Source organism: Manacus vitellinus, unplaced genomic scaffold (assembly GCF_001715985.3).
Source record: "Manacus vitellinus isolate BGI_N305 unplaced genomic scaffold, ASM171598v3 scaffold_2_pilon, whole genome shotgun sequence".
Taxonomy (NCBI): Eukaryota; Metazoa; Chordata; class Aves; order Passeriformes; family Pipridae; genus Manacus; species Manacus vitellinus.
This window is the reverse complement of record NW_021940208.1, coordinates 49,155,879-49,177,585: the sequence shown is the minus strand read 5'-3', so window position 1 is coordinate 49,177,585 and position 21,707 is coordinate 49,155,879. Positions and strand designations below refer to the sequence as shown.

Below are 21,707 nucleotides of genomic sequence, written 5' to 3'. Positions count from 1 at the left end.
CCTTTCTCTGTTTCTTTATAGCTAAAAATATATTTTTTTCACATGCAACTGAGCAGGACTGTTTTATATTCAGCACTGTACTTTCATGAAAGTAGACTGGCTTTATTCCAAAGATTAATAGATGAGGTATTTTCTGTGGCTTTTCACAATCTCTACATGACTGTATGACCTATAGGAGATTGGCCTCTCTGATTTTTCTTTTCCTTCTTCTTATGTCATGTATTACTGTGTATAGATGAGTAGCTGCAAGTTTGAATTACCATAATTTTTCTTCATTCAGAACTATATACATTTAAATGAACTCTTTAACTGCATAACATTTCAATTACATGAAGGAAAACAGGGTCAAATGCATTTTTTAACAATCTTTTTATAGTTTTTCTAAAAATGTTCAATCATTTCTATTTAGTAACTTGTTCTGGGATTGTTCCAAAATTTAATTAACTGAAATTAATTCTCTTAAATATGTAAAGCATCATCTCTTAATTTTTTCTCCAATATTGAAGTAGATATATCAAATCTACACCTTGTAATCTTGTATCATGTATGCAGAAAGGCAAAATTTTGAGGTAGTAAATTCCTTAGATTAGTGATTAAAAAGGTTTGCATGCTTACATATTTAAATTTGACTTGTGATATGGCTTGTCAGTTTTCACCATCATAATGTGTAAGTCTTCTGTTACTTGCATGTGGTCTTCTTTTCCCTTTTTCCTGGGCAAAGACATCAGGTGAGGGGGCATACAAAGTTGGGTAGATGCAGTCAAAGAGGAAGCTGAAGAGAGTGCAGAACAACCTCCACATTTTGCGCAGCCCATCGTCATTTCTATTCTCTTGAATTTATCATTGGTATTTCTCTGTCCAGATAAGAGTGGTTTATTCCAAAGCCTGTTATCAACAGGGCTTTTATTTTAGTGTTTCCAAGTTTATCTGATATCAGTAACTGTATCTCTACTTATCAGGGGAAAAAACATCAGTTGATCTGAAAAGGTAAGCATCAGGCTGGCAGTGCTGAATTTATAATATTGCTTACAGTGCTCTCCTGAATGATATTACAAAACCCCACATAAATGGTATATAAATGATGCAGTTACTGTGGAAGACAAACAGTGATTTACTGCTGTGTGTGATGGTGCTTTCACTCAATGAGGGAAGTAGCTGGGTGTTGTTGTGGTTTTCTGAAATGCTAGAATGCATTGGGAATGTTTCAAGCTTTAATGCTAAGAGGAATAATAATATTGAGTCACAAAACTGAAGGTGGGGAAACTTAGAAATATAACTAAAATTTTACGTGGGAATTGCTAATATTATCTTGGCATTAAGACTTGTGTTTAAAGTGTGGTATGTATCTCTTGCTCAATAGGCATTGCAGCTAATATGTAGTTCTGGACAGATGGTTGCAATAAATAATGGTAGCAATTTCAAAGAACCTGTTATACTTACCAAAGGTGTTCTCGTGAAAACATTATTTACAGAGTATAATTAACCTCTTGTCTTTTCAGATTTCTGTTGTATATGAGTAACTGGAACAAATAGATCTGTTATAATTCTCTTCCTGCGCTTTCTTCTCTCTCATTTTTCTTAAAAAATTAATCACACCATCCTTTTTTATGTTTGGTATATTATTAGCAAAATTTTAATTTTATGTTGACTTTACTCAAATTGTGGTGAATCATTTTGCTTGGACATAGTTGTCAGGAATTTGAGAATACAATGACTGAAATTCTTGTGCAGAGTTTTACCCTCATATTATTGCAGGCAGCATAGCTAGCCATTTTCAAATTGTTCCATGGCAGAAATTGATATTTTTTCTTCTTCTTCACTACTCTTCTGAGTAAGATGCTCTACAATATCACTAGTCTGATTTTTAAAAGGTTGTGGCTTTTCCTCCACAATTCATTTTCTCCTCCATAACTTGCATTCACATATTCTTCACCAATTCTGTTGTAATTTTATCCTGAAGGAAAGTTAGAAAAATCAAATAGTTTTAAAATGTAAAATTTTTAAGAAAATCAAATCCCTGTTTACTGAAAGGGTACTAAATTCTTCATTGATTTTAATTTAAAAATAAAACCTCAAATTATTCATTTATTTAATGTTCAGGTTTCCCACCTGAAGGGTCCAATTCATGGCACAACACAGAGTTACAGCCAAAAACAGGGAGCATATCTACTGTCTCCACAATGATATATATCTTAAATATTTTACTTAAACATGAACGTCCTCTGTGAAATCTTTTGATGGGCCAAAGTTGTCAGGTTAGTGTTGCTATTTTGACTCAACTTGCTGGGCATCTTCAGAGTTGCCTTTCCAGCTCTGATTTCTAGGAGAGATTTAAAGACTGAAAAAACCACGTCTGTGGGAGGGGAGAAAGGGGAATAAGAAATAGGTTGATAAACTTAGTCAAGAAGACGGAAAAGCTATAAAATGATGGAAGAATGAAAAGAAAGGGATTTATGAAGAAAGCAAAAGGGGCAATAGTTGTATCCTCTCCCCATCACAAAAAAAAAATCCAGTGATAACTGAGTAAAGAGCTTTAATACGTCATTTATCTTGTACCATTTGTCAACAATCAACAAATACCTGTTAATAAAGGTACTATTCCTGCATCTCTGTTAACTCTCCATCACTGGAGAGGGGAAAAATCCTGATAGTGATATGCATAAAAGCTGTGTCGAGGATCCCAGATTGGGTCGACGCTGATAGGTCTGATTTCTGTTGTCCTTGTGCCTCTTACTGGTTCTTTACTTGACCCTAAGTAGCATTGGGGTGAAGTGCTGGGTGAGCAAAACCATCTGATAACTGCTGGTCTATTAGGACAATGAAGGAGACATGGGTAAAGCCCTGGAGGGCAAAGAAGAACTCAGATCATTTTGCTGTGAAGGTTGTTCTTAGAGTGTGGTCCCCCCAGCTGCAAGGTAGCTCATACTGGATTTTGGAGACAAAGTTTTAAAGGAATGTACAGGGATGCAAAATTTACCCTTATTAGTAGTGATTAATGATTTTGTATTCTGGAAGATATTCAGGAGTGCTACTCATGTGCTGCTGCTACACAGAAATGTATCTGACTTGTTGGACTCCTTGAACTCTTATTTTTACCTCCTCAAAATTTCAGACTTGATAACGGTATCTTTCCCCCAAACGACTTTGGATGGTGGACACTTGATGAATTGTACCAGTAGTATGTCTTTATAGCATATAAAATAAATGTTCTTATGAGAAGAACATTTTTAATTTCTTCTATTTTTTTGTGGTTGCTAATTTTCATGTGTGGGGAGTAGCATAGTTGTAGACATGTCTTGTTTTTATCGTATGTTTTGACCAAAATGAATGACTTAATATTCGTGTTCTCTTTCTTCTCATAATAGTAAATTTATATCACCTGGGTTTCTTTCACTCTGCAGTAAATTGATTCCATCTATAGTAAAATTATATATTTTCATTTAATACCTTGTATTTTTGCTTTTCATGGAAAGAAGAACTCTTTAAGCTTTAATCAATGGGAAGAATTTTTACAGATAATAAAGTCTCTTGGATTTAGTCTAGTTGAGATTTTTGGGAAATGGGATTGAGAAGTGCTTTACATGAAAACATAAGCAGGTATCACTTCCAGTCTTCATTTGGGTAGATTTTGTTGAAGAGAATGTCTTGCTAGGATGAATTCAAGCCCAAGTAAGGAAGAGAGCAGTTATGAAAGCTGAATATTTTGTGAATACTCCTTGACATTGAACTGTAAACCATTCTTAGCATAGTGAGAAACACAAACAGTAAGTTCTTCTGGTTGACATTAATAAAAAAAAAATTGTTTGACAAGCTGCTGAAGACCTACTGGCTTCAGAAATCCCATAGAAGAGTTTTTATGAGGTTGAAGTTGTATTCACAAGCTTCAAGTGACTTAACATGTGGTTTCACAGTGGGCTGAATTTGTCCCGTGTTAGAACACCATGTGCAGAAGGTTCAGCATTCTTGCACATACAGTCTCCTTGAAGTATGGCAGCATCATTCCTCTGTGTCAACAACAGCTGATTTCCTCTTGCCTCAATTCAGGAACAGCTTATTTGTCGCTCCTCCTATGCCAAATCAGACGGACATTTTCTCTGTGAAGAGGAAGATCTTATCACTTTTCTATTTTATTCTATTATTTTTTTAGTAAACCTCTTTAATATTATTAAAGAATTTCCTAACAGTATGAGAAAACTTCAGTAAGATTTGGAAACCTTAACTTCATACAGGGTTTAGTGAAAAATTAATAACTGGGTAGAATTTGGTAGCTTTCTGTTAACCAGAGTTTACAAGAGAATAATTTCACTATATTTTACACTGTATTATTAAAAGTGCTTAAAGAAGAAAATGTACTGTAGCCATGACTTGTTGTGCAAGCTATTCATTAAGTTGAAATACTGGTTGGAAAAAAGCCCTAGCTCATTTATTGTCTTAAATTTACCACTGAATATGATCATTAATTCTATAAAATCTAGATGCATTTTTTTCAAAATTATCAGGTCTGCTCCCTTTTGATTTTCTTAATAGTTATATTTTAACTGTGATGATAGACACTGAATATCCATCCAGGATTTGTGATGTGAACCTTCTTCAATCTGTATCGTCCTATAACTCCTTGCATATGTGTAAGTACAGAAAAGGTTCCTTTGAATCAGCAGGGGGTGGTGGTGGCGGTGAGATTTAGAATTTAAGACATTAGCTAAAATTCTCAGCTGTACTTCAGTGATGATATTACTCTTCTCCTAAGTTGCAGTGTTGGATTTAGTGTGACTTCATGTTACAGAAATAAGTTCCTAGGTCTTATGAATGTGTATGTAATTGATGGATTACAATCAGATCACTCAAAGGCAGCAAGAGTTCATTTGTATTTATTTGCACAATATTTATTTTTTGTGAATTAATCACCTATAAAGTGGAAGACATCTGACTTATGGTTTTTCAGGTACTATATTCCTGTTCATGTGACTGAGATGTTGGTGTTATTAAATTAGGCATTTTCCTTTTTGAACTGTAGAATTTTTTTTTCAGGTTACTTTATATCTTTTGAGATGCAAATGGCAAAACAGAAGAAGTGATGTTATTTTCTAAACCAGCTAAGACTTTCAGATATTTCTTTTAATTGAACTCCAACAACTCACTATCTTGAGATGTGTTTAGAGCCCTACAGATATTGCAGGGAAGTCTTCAATTTGCAGGACCTGACTCCTTGATCTACAAAGTGCATATCCTCTTCCAGGCAGTACCCAGTGCTGCTTCCCTTGAACTGCTTTGTTCAGAGTTTAATTTTCCTCTCTGGAGATCACATAATGATGGACTAAATCCAACCTTGAGTCCTTACCAGGGTCAGAATATTCCATATCATTCTCCATAAATTTGCACATTTGAGCAGAATAATGGATTTTTTTCCCATGCCAATGGAGTATTGGTCACCTGCAGAAATTTGAAGGAGGCTGTGAGCAGCGTAACCTAGGATTTCTCTTGCTGTCAGGCATTAGGTCAAGAATGGAGATGACTGTCATCCTTAAAAACATTTGTCTTCTGCTCCTCTGAGAAACCTCCACGAATGGACTGTGAGGAGACACTGTTGGTTTCAGAAGCTCGTGATGAACAGTGACAAGTCATGAACAGTATTCATGTTACCCGGTATATAAACAATGTGAGAAGTAGGAGGGAAAGCACACACTGCATACACAATTCAGCTCATAGGGATGCTGAACTGTGCCATTTCCAGATGTTTACAGATGTCATCCATTGCCTAATGATAGGCAGGTTTGCAGGAGCAGCGTTACAGGCCAGGGAGGATCACATACATCTTGGGGCTCATTTGTGAGAATACGGATAGCCTGCCTTTGGGCAGCTTTGCTGCAGCAAGTTTATCACATTTACAATTACTATGTTGAGCGATGTGAAACCCAATTCTGTTGGGTTTGCATTACTCGTTAAGAAATTTTGACTCTTTGAGGTGGAAATCCATTCAAAATTTTTTCTGTGAAATATTAAATAGTGGGATGTGAAGCCAGATTAAATTATACTTTTTTGAAGGGGAGCTGGTTATGAAATTGAAATCTTCAATCAGACTAGGGTAATAAAGTATTTAACCCAGATGAGTCTTTTGTTGTACATATTAGAAACCATCCTGCTTTATTCACTTGGTAAACATACTTTTTATTTCAGAAGCTCTGAGTACATTTAAGCTAGCAGACTCTTGCTTTGCATCTTAATTTGATTATGTCTTATACTGTCCTTCTGTCTATGTAGCAGTCTATATCTTTTTTCCCCTTACAATGTTTGCAGAGGTCATAATGCTGGAAATATATTTCAGGTCCAAATTAACTCCAGTACTGTTAAGGAAATTTTCACCTGGTGTCAGTGTAAGAAGATTAAGTATCCTAAACTAGATTTTTCTTTTTCTAAAACACTGGCAAAGTACTCCAATCTTATCTAGCTATCAAAATAAGACATCAGCTTTTTTTGAAGATGCTAAATATGTCTGATGCTAAGCATTTTGGAAAATCTTTTTTAGGTACCTGAGTGGAAGCTGGGCAATTAGAAAAATCATCCATGAAGCGTTTCCTAATGGCTTTTTTTCTTCAGATTAACATGTAGAGAAGATAGGTCAGTGTTCATTTATTCTCATTGGAAAACTATAGCAGGACTAAATGAATGTGCACAAATCTAGTCTGTAATCATAAAAATATGTGGCAAGTTACGACAACTTACAAAGGGTGAATCATATTTACCATAAAAAGAAGAGGCTTTAAAAGGTACAAAAGGCAGGTAAATATTTCATTTTCCATGGAGTGTATAATTTTTTTTTCTTTCCTTTTGAACCCATTCTTGAGATTTTTTTTTTTAGTAGAAGGTTGAACCAAGACTTTTAAAATAAAATAGATTATTAAATAAACAAGGTCTTTGTCATTCTGCACAACATGCTGGACCCATAATAATTGCTGACGCAGGTTAGGTACCACACTCAAGAGCCATCTGATATGCAGACTGGAAAAAATGTCAGCTCTGGATTCAAGCTGTTATAGCCGAACTTAATGTTTTATTACTTCAGCATTTAATATACTTTAAAGAAAAAGTATAGCAAGCAATGCACTGAGGGATTAAAATCAACACTTCTAAAACTGATGTAAGTCAACTCAGCTCCTATTCTAGTGATTGGAAAGGGTAGCTAGTTTAAAAACAGCCCATTTCTTGTATGTTTGAGAGAATTATCATAGCATACAGAAAGACCTCAGGATTCAAACACAATTCTGCAATGTTAACCATTTAATTGCTGTATCTAAACACATACATGTATTGTATATTTTTTATAGGTTCTAAAACCGTTTTAGGCAGTCAGGATAGTGTGCTGTTGAGATCTACAGAAAACTGAGATTTCTAGAAAGATGTTGAAGTATCATTTATTTATCTGTAGTCTACTTACTGTGTGGATGTTTCTTCTATGTATTTCTTCTTTTTAAGACTAATTATAATCTCTCTTAAATGCCTGCTTCCTTCATGTATTAATTGTCTTCTAATTTACTTTTTTCTGATGTTAGTCTCCTCCTCACACACACGCACATACAGACACACACACACAAGCACGTGTTTTTTTCTTATTCTGTTGTCTCCAATCCTTTTCTCTCCTCCAAGTATGCTTCCTCACCCTGTTCATATAGGGTTCAGCTAGTATAATTACACGAGGATAGCAAGGGAATAACACTTTCTCCTCCAGGTTGGGTATCTTCTCATCAGTCCTCTTGACTTTGATGTAAAACTTACAGGAGCTCTATCTTTTCATCACATGTTCCTGCCTTTCTCTTTTATAAAAGTTTTTTTCATCTGTTTTCTAGAGGATTTTAGCTTGTCTTTTGTGATGCCCATTGTACGCTATTCACTGAAATTTGAGGGTATTATTGTAATTATTTTATCAGATTCACAGTTAGATTACTGCTTTACATCAGAAATGGTGTCATTCATTGTGTATTTTCAAACACACAAAAAAAATATGTTTATATGGCTGGAAAATCAAAATATTACAAATAAGTGTCTTTATCTTGGAGTGGAATTAAAGAATCAAGTAGTCCTTTCAAATAAGTGATGGACAACAGGCACTACTGAATAGCTTTGCACAAAGATTGGATAGTTAGACCTGTTACTTGTACTGCAGTAGTATTACAGAGACCCAGTTATAGCAGAAATCCACTGTGTGCTGTAAAAACTGAGAGCAAGCAAAGTGGATTCTCATGCTCTTGCTTTCATGCAACTGAGGAGTAACATCTCTCTTAAATGTGTCAGTGTAGGAACTATAAAGGAAGTTAGTTGTCATATGGTGTTATTCTAATATTTCTTGGATGAGCCTGGTAGAGTAATTTTGGTTTTTTTCTGATTTTCTGGTTTTCCTTCAGTCCCCATAATCATATCCCACAAGACCTGCACTTAACTTCAGTGCTTATATCCCATGAAATTCATGCTATCTTCTTTTTTTCCCCAAAACACCTTGTATGTAATTGTCTTACTGTAAAAATGGCTTAAAACCATTAGTTTGGTATTATCAAACTGTGATTGTTTATGAAGCAAATTTAAGACAGCAAAAGGTGCTCATTTATAAATAAAATAAAGTCAATTATATGGCTGCATTTTTACAGCTGGTATTTTGTTGACTCATTGTCTGTCTACAGCACAGTGAGTGATCAACTGTTGTGACTAGAGAATTATTATTAATTATATTGTAATTTTTGAGCTGTTATGTGTATGTATAATAACTTTGGTTGTGCTGTGAAGGCTGTTGGGCCAGAAAAGGTTAGTTACTTTTCAAAACAATGATGAAATGCCTATGGTGCACTGTATGCTCCAATGTGTGCATTTATAGGAGCTATCTAGTACATAAACATAACTGACACAAACAATAAACCACCAGCCCAGAATCTATTCACCATTATTTTCTCCTTAAGGATGACAATTAAAAAATTAAAAGACTCTAGAGAAACAAAATTGTGTTGTCTTGTGAAGGTTGTTTACATGCCCATCTGAAATGTGTGGAAAACGTCTGGTCTTCTTCATTTAATAAATGCCATTATTATAAATTTTTTTTTTCCACTTTTTTTGACCAGTATTTTTATAGGAGTAAAGACCTAAAAACTGAATTCTGCACTCTCATCTAGTAGATAGTTTCTTCCTTTTTTCCTGCCTTTCTTACACCTCCACCATCTAAGATGCTGCCGTTGTGTGGTGATTACAATACTGATATCTATGCTCATCTTTCAGAGATAGATGAACCTCATCCAAAGAAATTTTTGTCCTATTTTTCAGCCTTCATCTTAATTTTATTTTCATATGTTGCTTCTTATCGTTGCCCACAAAATAACCTTCCATACAACAAGCAATATAACTCCATCAATTTGAAATGAGGAAACAGAAAGAAAATGTAATAGTGGAGGTATAAAAAATTCAGCTTCATGGTACCTTAGCTCACTGACTCTCTTAATACTTGTGCTTTGAGTCCAAGGCTTTAGTTTCCAAAGGACAACTGGGTGCTCAGGCATGAGATATATCTCTTTTTGTACATGCCCTAAAGATATCTAAGGGAAAAAATCATATTCAAACTTTTGTCAGCTTTATTGGCCCACATGTCACAGGTTGCCTGTCTCTTGCAGAAATGTGAAAATTATATTGTACTAGTTCTTAGCACTGCATGTTGTCACAGAAATATCTAATATCACTGACTTCCTGGAAGAGCAGAGTTGGTTTAGTTGCAACTTCCTCATTTCCTCATTCTACTTCTCAATGTTCTAGGCATCACTGGTTGTTTTTTGGTAGTTTTTTCCTTTTTATTTTCTATTTTTAAAAATCTTTTCCCCTTCTTTGCCAAACAGACTTTCAAGAAAACCGGAACTTCCAGTATTTGAATACTATTTGCAGGTGCATGTCTTCTGCTTGAGCTTATGCTAAAATTCAGGCTGCAGATATAGCTGGATGCAGTGTCTTTTCAGATTTTGGGGGACATTTCCATTTCTACCTTTTTTTGCGTGTGCGAAATCATTAAATGATCCCTCAGCAGCCTTGTTTTGCCCTTGTATGATCCTTGGCTTTTTTTCCTTTGTATTTTCCCCCCAAGTATTAGGGCAGCTGATGCATTCTTTACAATCGATAAAACTGTCCTTCATCTCCACTGACCAAAAGGTGGTCTTTTTGGAACTGTTCTTATTATTATTAAGTCATTCTCTTTTTTTTCATAGACATTCAGTTCATACTCTTTATTCTTTGCCCATTCACCACTTGCTAAACAGAGCATGTCCAGCTAGAAAATGCTGTCCCTTTCTGCAGAAATAGCTTCTTTGCTCTTTTTTTTCCTGTACTGCCTGCTTCTGATCCAGCATTATGGCTGGTTGCTGCTTGGACCAGTGGGACCTGTTGTTCACATAGTGACATTTATATGGATACAAAACTTTACCAAAAAAACACAATTGCTTTGCAGGATGGTAGGAGAAATGGGAGAGTTTTCTTCTGAGGAAAAAGAAATCTGTCTAGAGAATTTTAGATGAATTTTCAAAAACCTCTAGGATATTTACCACAAAAGAAATGGCCATTTCAGATTTTGATTGAGTACAGTATTTCAACAGCTATTTGCAACATGTTATATCTTTTGTGTAAGGAAACCACTGCAAACCATGAAAAGTTCTGCAACTTTAGTAAAGCTGGTTAAGATCAAACATTTTTTTCTGAAAGAGAAGAATGATAAAAATTTATTTATTTCATGTCAGTCAAAATATTCTTTATTCAAATCAATGTTTTGATGATTTTTGCTAAAGAACAAATTTTGCACCATAGGAATTTCTTATATATTTTTTTTGAAAACTTTTCATTCCAAAGGATCTTCCGGACACCACAGGTGAATGACATCTCTTACGGTGCTTTCTGATTCTCATGGCATCATTAAGGTGTTTTTGGTGAGAAAATCTAATATATTATTTGAAATTCAGATGACTAAATTTGCAGGCCTAAGAGCATTATGCTCACATTACCAGAACTGTGCAGTGAGATTTGGGCCTCTTTGGGTATTCTGTACTATGTACTCTGTGCAGGCTTTTCTCCAATTTATCTGGGCAAGCAGTGTGTATCTGACAGCAAACTGCATTCAACGATGATGTAATCTGACTGCTGGGTCTATTAGGATAATGTTGCTGAATAAAAAGTGGTTAAAGAAGCAGAGTTTGAACTCATATGAGAAATCCAAGCCTGCTATCCTCTGTATCCTCTGTCTTCAGTGGCTGATGTGTATAAGCAGGACTTGAGTGGAACTCAAGGAAACTGTAGCATCAAAACAGCCTCCACAGCCAAAAAGGCAGAAGTGCAGCCTCATGCTTGGGGTTCCTTCCAATTCCTTGTTGGAATTTCTGCCTTTCTCCTGTGGAAAACATTTCTGTAGGTATGATGGCAGAGGTTTTGTGTCCTCTGGATCTGTTATAGCAAGATCATAATAGAATCATAGAATATAGAACAGTTTGGGTTGGAAGGAAGCTTAAAGATTCTCTAGTTCCAATCCCCCCTGCCACAGGCAGGGACACCTTCCACTAGACCAGGTTGCTGAAAGCATCATCCAACCTGGCCTTGAACACGTCCAGGAGTGAAGGATCCACAACTCCTTTGGGCAAAACATTCCAGTGCCTCACCACGCTCACAGTGAATAGTTTCTTCCTCGTATCCGATCTAAACCTGCCCTCTTTCTGTTTAATGCCATTCTCCCTTGCCTTTCACTGCATGCCCTTGTAAAAAGATCCTTTGAGCCTGGTTGAAGGTTCTAGTTCAGGTAATGCGGACAAAAATAGAATATTTGGGAAACCAGAAGTTGCTGGATATTAGAATGGCTGTACCACTAGCCTGTGTGCACTAGCTATGAGATCCAGTTTGTGTTGTCTTCCCTAATCTGGTGGGTCATCCGGTGGTAGTGCATTCTCTTGTTTTCTTGTCACCCGTGACTTTGCAGTTTTCTTGAGTGTCATCGACAATTATCTTCTCTTTTCTACCTGAAAATTGAAGTTTATAAATTCTGCTGTAGCTACAACAGGGAAAATAGCTAATTTATTTTGCTTTCTATCTATTTTAATTGTTCTGTTCCCCAGGACTGACAGTGCATTTCTGTTTTCTCACAGTTTCTCTGATTCTGAGTTGTTTGTTTGTTTTTTTTAAATTGACTTGTTTAATCTTCAACCTGCCTTCAAAGTTTGCTTCTGTTGAGTTTACTGTTGGAAAAAATTTATTTGTCTTCTCTTGGATTTTGCTTCTTCTATCATACTGCTGTTCCCTCTTGCTCTCTCTTCTCCCCATGACTTAATTTTATTGTTCTAAAGGAGAGTTCAAAAGGAGTTGAAGAATTTTAACTTTTATATTTTCAGAACTTTGCATCTTGGGTAGGTAAATTTTTTATAAAGTTCATTATAAAAAAAAATCACTCTCTAGAGTATGCAGGCTTCCCAGTAGCGTAACAATTATTTTAAAATGTACAGCAGTTAGAAGACATATGTGTTTAAGGAGTCAGGAAACTTAGTTTTTCAAGCTTGTCCTGTTGTAACATTTGACCAGTTATTGCATGAGTAACTAACTCCCGCTCTATTTCCCCTTTGGATTAGTTACCTACTTAAATGTGTGTAAAAGCAGTACAATAACCTGCTGCAGTAATGTATGTATTTCAACAATTATTCTTTCAATCTTCTTGAATTTACCTACAATCTACTTTACTCTGGTAGTCATTGAATCATATTTGTCTTATAATTACAACATCAGTGTCTCTTTATATTTTTAAGCCTTGAAGCTGTTTTACACTTGTTGAGCTGTCTTATTTTAGGATAGTTTTGTTATCAAGTGATCTCTGAAGTTATTGGGTGTTAATTCCTCTGTCCAGTAAGATCATCAAAAAACACTTCTTAGTGCTCAAGAAGTTTCTGTACCTGGTTTATTCAAGATACAATCTGTCAGACAGTAAGGAAAGGATATGTCTTATTTCAAAACTTGGTTATTCCAGAATTTTCATTGTGAGTTTCTTTAAGCCCTATAATTTACTTCTATACAAACAACCACTGGAGTCAGAATTCATTATTTTTCTGAACTGACTACTTCCAGATAAAGTTGTTTGTGCAGTGTGTGTTTGTCTCTTTCAATTTTCAGCATTAAATATTAATTACTATACCTCTGGGTTTTCTTAAGAGCCATCAGATGAACTTGCATCTTCCTTGACCATGACCTTGACCATGCTCACATCAAGAAGAGATCTGTTTTATTCTATGAGAAAGTAATACTGCAAATAAATAGTGCTATGGAGATACTCCATGGGGTACAGAAAAACCTTAGCTGTATACTTGTTCATGAGCAGCCCATTGGAAGTGTTTTAATCTTCTAGACCAAAGGACTGAGGCAGCAATATCTGCTATATACAAAGCTGAGATTTGATCCTTGATACAGTCCTTGCCACTATTGTTATCATGACTTATTGCTTAAGCTGGATGATTTGATTGAAGAATTCTTCAGGCTGGCAATTAAGAGGATCCTTTCACCAAATTTCATTTCTTACCACTTCTGCTTGTTGTATGGAATCTTGTTTTGTAGGATGGGAGGAGATAGGAAGCACAAAGCTCTAAATTACTTACTAGTGATTGTCATAGTCTTGTTTTCTACCATCCTATCTTCCTCCCTCTTTCCCCTATTCACATTATACTGACTTTCTCCATAGTAGTATATTTCCTAATTCTACAAAGTTTCTCATATATTTTTTTTTAATGACTGCAAGGGGGAGAAAGGGTGAAAGTTTACTGTATGTAATACCCCTGTGATTGACAGTCTTTTTGCCTCCTGCTTCCTAGTAGGTAGATAACGCTTGCTGTATGGGATCTTGTTTTGTAGGGTGGAAGAAGAGGGAGGACTACAACAAACACAAATAGTGGTATGTAATTTTCCCTTTCTCCTTTGTCTCTCCCTTCCTACCAATCTTAACACAGAATTTGCTCAATCATATGATGATGCCTTGTACTATTTGCTGCTTTTTATAAAAACAGCACATCTTCCCAGGTTTTGTTAGTTAAATAGCTGAAGCATTTTAAGAAAGAATATAAATTAAATATTACATACAACACATAGGACACAGTGTGACTGAACTTAAACTGACGGAGTTCTATATCCCATTGTGACATCTGAAGTCCTCCAGTTATCCATTATGTTTAAAAATATTTAACAAGCTGCTGTGCGTGGAATTTTGGAGAAAATAGCTGCAATGGGGAAAGAGTAATCATCCTTCTATTTCAACTAAAATCAGCTACATGCATAGAGTGTGATAACTTTTTGAAAATCTAATGCTGTAGAACTGATACAGAACTGCCTGATTTTTGGGTCAAGTTTCATCTGTAAACTTAAATTCTAGTTGCAGAATCTTAATTAGTTTGAATGACACAAGGAGATGGTACCCAGTTGTGCATAGCACAGACTACCTAGATGTTAGAGGGAACTTTCTTGTAAAATAAAGGGGAAGATTACTATTAGATAAAGAAGATGTATTATTTCTAAGGGTAGGACAGCACTTTCAAAATATCATGTTTTGTACTGTTTGAAGATTTCTCTCAAAAGCATACAAGTTACTCAAAAGTCATTGTCCTTTGGTTTGGGCTTTGGGGTTTTTTTGGTTGGTTGGTTGGTTGATTCTTTTTTTCTATCATAAAGCTCTCACTTCTGCTCTCTTGTTAAAAAGGTACAAATTGACAGTTTATCAGAGAGATACATAAAGCATCATAGCTGTAGTACAAAAAATAACAGGGAAAATGCTTTACTGAATTCAGTTATTAAGAGGAGTAGAGAAAAGCAAATGATGTGTCAAAAACTTGTTGCAAGAGTTACCATCTTCAGTAACCAATTTTTCTTTTTGTTGTTGTGGGCTGCTGGTTAAGTATTGACTGAACATGTCTTCTCAGTGAATCATTCCTAGTTTCTATGACACCCCTAAGATCTGCACAGTACAGCTACAGCAAAAACAAGTCATATTTTCAAGGTCTAAATAGCCATGATAATTAGGAAACAAAAGCTGCATTTGTATTTGCCATGATGATGGGAAAGCTTTTCCATTTCAGTTGAAAACAAGAACAAAACACAGTAAATTCTTGATAGAATACTGAATCTGCACTTCTCTTGGTAACAGCACTTGAGGAATGACATTCTGTACATTAACTGATCTGCACAGAGTGTGTGTCAAGAAAGTAAATGGAAAAGGTAGAATAAACTTCATCTGTTTGTTATTTAGTAAAATATAATTTTGGTTTTTTTCCTGTCAGAAAAAAATGTTATGATGGATTACTTTAATCCTCAGCATGGTGGTGTTGTTTATGGGCTGACATGATGCCTATGATCAAGATAATTCTTTTCTTTCTATTGTGGGACTAGAAACAAAGGGATTTTGTATGATCTGTCTGTGCTTGGTCCATTTAAAAGGAATGTACTGGATAGACCCTGGCTGGATGCCAGGCACCCACCAAAGCCACTCTATCACTCCCCTGTGCAGCTGGACAGGGGAAGAGAAAATATACCAGAGGGTTCATGGGTTGATATAAGGACCAGGAGTAATCACTCAGTGGATACTGTCACAGGCAAAACATACTCAGCTTGGAGATATTAATTACATATATTTTTAATCAAATAAGAGTAGGAGAATGATAAGTAAAACAAATTTAAAAACAACTTCCTCCCATCCCTCCCTCCTTCCCTGGCTTTACCTCCTTCCCCTCCAGCATCACAGGGAGACAGGGAAGGGGGATTATGGTCAGTTCATCACAGGTTGTTCCTGCTGCTGCTCAAGCATAAGAGTCCTTCCCCTGTTCCATGTGGGGTCCCTCCCACAGGAGACAGTCCTCCATGAACTTCTCCAGTGTGCTTCCATCCCATGGGTAACAGTTCTTCATGAACTGTTTCAATGCAGGTCACTTTTCCATGGGGTGCAGTCCTTCAGCACAGCCTGCTCCAGTGTTGGTTCCCCCAGGATCATAACTCCTACCAGGAAAACCTGCTGTGCCTTGAGTTCCTCTCTCCCTGGGTCAACACATCCCTTCCAGGGCCTTGCTCCAGCATGGGCTTCCCACAGGTTCACAGCCTCCTTCAGGCATCCGCTTGCTCTGGCGTGGGTCTCCTCCATGGGCTGCAGGTGGGTGTTTGCACTCCCATTAACTCCAATTACATCCATGCAACAACTTTTTAAAAAAATTGAGTTAAATTTCTGAAAAATGTTATCACACAAGTGTTACCATCATTTCTAGTTAGCCCAACCTCAACCTTGGCCAGTGATGGGTCCATCCTGGAGCTGACTGACATTGGTTCTGTTGGACATGGAGGAAGCTTCTAGCAGCTTCTCACAGAAGCCACCCTTTTAGCTTCCCTGCTACTAAGAAACAGCCACACAAACCAACTGCAAGAAAATACAGCCTTTTGGTGGAGGAATTCTTCCCAGACTAGGGTAAAACCTAAATTCATGTTGTCAACATGGAGCAAAACTACTTTATCATGATGGAAAATGAGTCCCCAAAGTGTATTTTATTTAAATAATAACTGCATGTTGTGGAAAAATACGAAGTAAGATGATAGCGAACTAATTAAGATGTAGAGGTTTTGTGCTGTTGGCATTTGGAAAAAAAAAAGTTAATTGCTTTTATTCTGAGATTCATAACATTACCATTAATTTTCATGATAACTTTATTGCATAGACATGACACATTGAATAGAGCTATCTGTTTGGCAGAAAGTGCATGGGCTACTAAGACGTCAAGAAAAATGGCACTTTAAAAGTTTCAAAAGGATGAATAATTACTGTGGATTAAGTTCTATTTAAGCTGGGTGCAGAGGGGTTTGCCTTTTTTCTTTTTTTTTTTTTTAATGGAATTGTGATTCATCTGCATAATCATAAAAAAACCTTCTCTCTATGCAGTCTAGAAGACTGTCCATTATAGTTTCAAGAGTTTTTCTTGTCTTATAGTGTGGGGGCCACCACCTGCAGGTTATTCAGATGCATAATATCTTTATCTCGGTGCTGTGGATGAAAGATATTTTAATGGGAATGAGTGTGGAATAGTGATTCTTTTACCACTTGGAGTGGAGAGGAAGAGTGGCACCTGTGGTATGTTGCATGGTATCTCTGCAGCACCTAGAAATCTTCTTTAGCAGTGAAGACACCAGTATCCATTTTGGCTGAATTGTGGATGAAAGATATATGGTGCAGCATGTCAGTCTTGTATTTGCTGTTTCCTGCAAAAAAGGTTAGCAACAATCCTCCTAATGTGATGAAGTAGATGCATAATTTGCTAAGAATATAAAACCTTTTTAAGCTTTCCTATGAGCATGAATAAATACTTAGTAGCAGGTGCGTGGGTGTATTTTCTGTCATTTGCCAGATTTTTGTAGGTTTTCTGTTATAAATAATGAAATAGAACACTTAAGAATACTGAAGTGTAGACTTTGAGACTGGGTTCTTAGAGTATGAAGTTTCATATATATAAAAAATTCTTGTTCTTCAGTCATATTGAATTTTTACAATGTAAATTAGAAAGATGTTAAGGTTTGAATTGCTTCAATTACACCTGAAAACTACTATTCAGGTGTAACAAATCAGATTAATAGTAGTTCTGTGTTGATGTCTGTTTATTTTTCAGCTGGTGTACACTTTTGGCTGGCTTTCTTTGACCTATAGCTCACAAGTTTCTTGTTTTATGCCAAGTATATTTACTTTACCATGAATAGAACCATTGTTGCCTTTAAAATAATTTCTGGTGTCCTCTGTTTCTGATATTTTTTTCTCCTTGTTTCAAACTATTTATAATTCTCATTAGCAGTAGTAAGAGAAGAGATTTCTCTTGCTAAATTCTGAGATAGCATTCTGGAAGTACTGTGAAGCAAAAATTGTTAGTCATGGACTTGATGTCCAAACAAAATAGACATCAGCTGAAAAGAAACAGCCTTCTTATGCAACTACTTCCCAAGGAAGTGGAATCACCAAAATATTAGCTTTCCTGAGTTTGAAGTGAGGCAAACCTGTAGCACATGTGCGAGCAAACCCAAATCATTCTATGATTCTTCAAATCTTTGAAATAACTCCAGTCTAATTCTCCTAAAAAAAAACGAAACCAAAAGCAAAACCAGAAGATTGTGTTCGTGCTATTGCTTCCTTCATGTTACAGCACTGCTGACTTTATTGAAGCTGTGTCTGACCTGCACAGCAGCGCTGGAGATGACAAGCAGGGTGATGATTCAACCTGCCTCCCTTTAGCCTCACTAAGATATAGGGCTACTTATTCATGCTCAGTGGAGAGACTGGGCCTATCAGAAGCTGATCCTTCCTAACCATCTGAGCAGTGTTAGATGCCTGTCTTAGCACCATGCTTATGGCTAAGGTATGCTAAATTATTTTTTTCACATATCCATTCAAGAAATATGTAGCTCTGAGAATTCTACTAGTTTTGTTCTTGTGACTTTTATGAATTCTTCTGCACTGTAAATATGTGTATTAAATTTTCTCTATAAAAGATATTGGAGAAAGCAATGTTTCTCTTTTCAACAGATCACCTTTTCCCCAAAGAAAAGAACTATGCACTTTATAATGGTATGTAACACAAAGAGGGATTAATGATTTTCAATAAAAGTTAGATTTCTTTACTTTATAAAGAAAAATATAAAAATATTGGGCATTATCCTTTTGCTTAAGGAACTCCATGCTATCATTTTGTTTTCTGGTCAGAAAATTGGTAGTGGTATTCCTCACAGACTATAACCTTTCCAAAGTTATCTTACACATGCTAGCCTCCTTTAAGAAGTGAAACTAGATTTTTAATGGTGAATTTTCCCCTCAATCTTTTCAAAAAACAGTTTATCTCATGTTTAATAAATTGGCAGCATGTTTCTTCAATAGTATAAAATAACCCCCCCAAAGAATAGTCCATTGTGAAAGAAGGGAAGCTTGCAGTAATGTGAAAAACAAAACAAAACAAGATTTTGTAAAATTGCAGTTCGGAAGTTGTATTGAAACCCCCAACCCAAGAGATGTTGAATCATTAAAGATAACCAGTCATTTCCCTAAGGTAACTTCTCACTCAGAAATATGGGTTGTTTGATGCTCTGCAACACAGGACTCAATATTTTGGGGTTATTTTTCAGATTCTTTCTCAATTGTTCACATTAAATATTCTCAGTTTAAAACATATGTGTTCTACAATGAATTCAAACCCTACAGAACTGACCTAGAATTTAAAAGTTATTGCAGTCTCTCAGCTCTCCCATTTCTTCCATCAATATGTTTCTGGTCAAACTACATGGTGCTCTCTCCACTGTTTTCAAATGCCACGTAAGACGCTACTGTCAATTCCTTTTTTTTTTCCCTGATAACATTTACTTTCAGGGACAAAACCCCCATCACTGAGGTGGAGATTTGTCTGTATGTGAACACACATGGAAAGCAATTTTTTGCATATAAAGTAGCCTGACATATGTTCACTACAGAGAGCAGGACAGAACACTCTGGTCTTATGCTCTGGATTTTGAAGGGAGAAATCAACAGTATCGCATGCTTGGATGAGTGATCTAGAAAAATATAGTCCTATATTACACTCTTCATGTACACCAAAGACTTAAATATGTAACTCTAAAATGCATCCTAAGATCTATCATCAGTTTGGTGGTTACCTGTATTCCCCCCAAAACCCAAAAAAATTATTTAGCTGGTTTTATGCATTTTGAAGAACACGTCTAATGCATGAATCCTTTATTAATCAGCCAACTTATAATACTAGATATGTAAAATACAATCACGGCATGACTTAATTAAATATTTGATACCACTTACATTATTTCTAACTGAAAAATAATACTTATTTTATACTTTAGAGCAGAATTCAGAAGAGTTACTGAAATGTCAAAATGTAGACATGAGGGAGGTCCATGATTGAAAGAGCTTTTGCTTGTATATCTGTCCAACCTGGCTTGTCAGTACATAGCCATTTTTTTGCTAGTCCTCTGAATTCTTACCTTATTTATTTGGCCTAATAATTGTGGTTACATTATTTTCATTTGACCCACAGAGTATGGAATGTTAAACATGTTTATTAAGTGTATTAGAGTCAAATGATTTACCATGGAAACTGAAGGGTTCCTAGTCTTCATGTGATATTTTTGAAATGCATATTACTAATGACTGAGTTTATTTTACCGCCTGCCTGATACCACTGATTTTCAGTGAAGCAAAGGAGGTGAGGTGGGGTATATGGTTTTTAAAACATCACCTCTTTAAAAAGATTGAAAAATAAACTTCCTCCATCAAAGGCAAGAGGACAACTGGTTAATTTTGTAACTCGATCATTTTTTACAGTGTTGCTTATCTCCTTCGTTAAGATATCAATATCACATGACTGAATTTACAGAGGTTCTGACTGGGACTCTGCAAGTCAGTAGGAGGTGGAGCAGTCAGCTTTCTAAAAATAAGTGGCCTGATTTTTATACTTTAGGGGAATTTTCACTCAAGCAAAAAAATTGTCACTGCCAGATGGAAGCATTACTACAGCAAGGGGATGTTAACTCAGCAAGGCAAATTGTTACCATAGTAACAGGATGCTAAGCATTTTCACATAAATAAATAAATAAAATTAGACAGTATTATTTAGAGAGCTCAATGGCAAAAAAAAAAAAAGGACGAGTTTTCCTTTTGGAAATGGATGTGGTTTTTTTCTACATTATGCTTAAAACTTTGTTACAACACTCTCTCTTTCTGACAAGCTGCATTGCTTTCAACCTAAATACCTTTATCAGCTGTATTCATTTTTATTCCAGAACAAATCCTGGTACTTAATCTCCATTTTTCCAGCATATTTTTACAACTAAACAGTCCGTAGTATAGTTCATAGGATTTGTAAACATCCTTTAGGCCTTGATAGCAGGACATGACAAACAGCAAAATTAATACTGGTGCTATAACTGCTTCTGAGTGTCCCCAACCAGTGACTGACCTCCCAGTGTTTCTAACCACACGGAGAGAATTTCATAGAAATGTTGCTACATCAAAGGGTCTCAAATTTGTTGCCAAATTTAGCTGCCAAAAAGAGGGCCAAATTAAACCTTGGAGGAGTGAAGAGTTTGTGGTACATAGGAATGTTACAGCAAGTGTACTTTAAGAAAGGAAGCAGTAGTAGTGTGTTTGTTAGCCACATGTCCAAAGATAACACCTTTACTGTTGGAGGGGTGGACTGTGGAGGTTGTATTTTTTCTCAATGTCTTGTAAGAGTTGTTTGAGCAACACTGAAATGTGCAGAACATTTAAAAACTAATGTATTTACACAGAGCCGGGAATGGGAGGGAAGAGTAGAGCAAGGGGAGAATGCACATTTTCTTCTTTTCTTAATCATCAGATGCCACTTCTTTAAACAAAAAATTTCAACCTCCTAAATCAAGAACACAACAGGGAAAGGCTAATCTGGCAGGATTGAAGAGATGAGAGATTTCCCATCTTTAGAAATGAGAGAAAATGGAGCTTCTTTTGGCTTTTGGTATATTTGAAAAGAGTGTCCTGACAAAGGCATGAAAATGTAGAGATTTGGCACAAGGTGGTTCTTGAACTGTTTTGACACCTTGCTGGTTTATGTAGGAATTGTGGCAATTTTGTTGCCATTGGGAGCAAATTATTTTTTGTTTAATGTGTTCACCATCAATCTGAACAT

At 36.0% G+C, this 21,707-nt stretch overlaps 1 protein-coding gene across 4 annotated transcripts in view; it reads left to right on the top strand.

Annotated features, from left to right (window-relative positions):
- FGF14 (fibroblast growth factor 14) overlaps positions 1-21,707 on the top strand; it is a 391,534-nt gene that overhangs the window by 221,231 nt on the left and 148,596 nt on the right. Inside the window, exon 1 of one of the 4 annotated variants that reach the window (XM_018071444.1) lies at positions 13,910-13,924. The exons of the other annotated variants lie outside the window; for them this stretch is intronic. The gene's annotated coding sequence lies outside the window, so the exon portion shown is untranslated. Of the gene's footprint in view, positions 1-13,909; positions 13,925-21,707 lie in introns of those variants that run through there. 4 annotated transcript variants of the gene reach the window in all.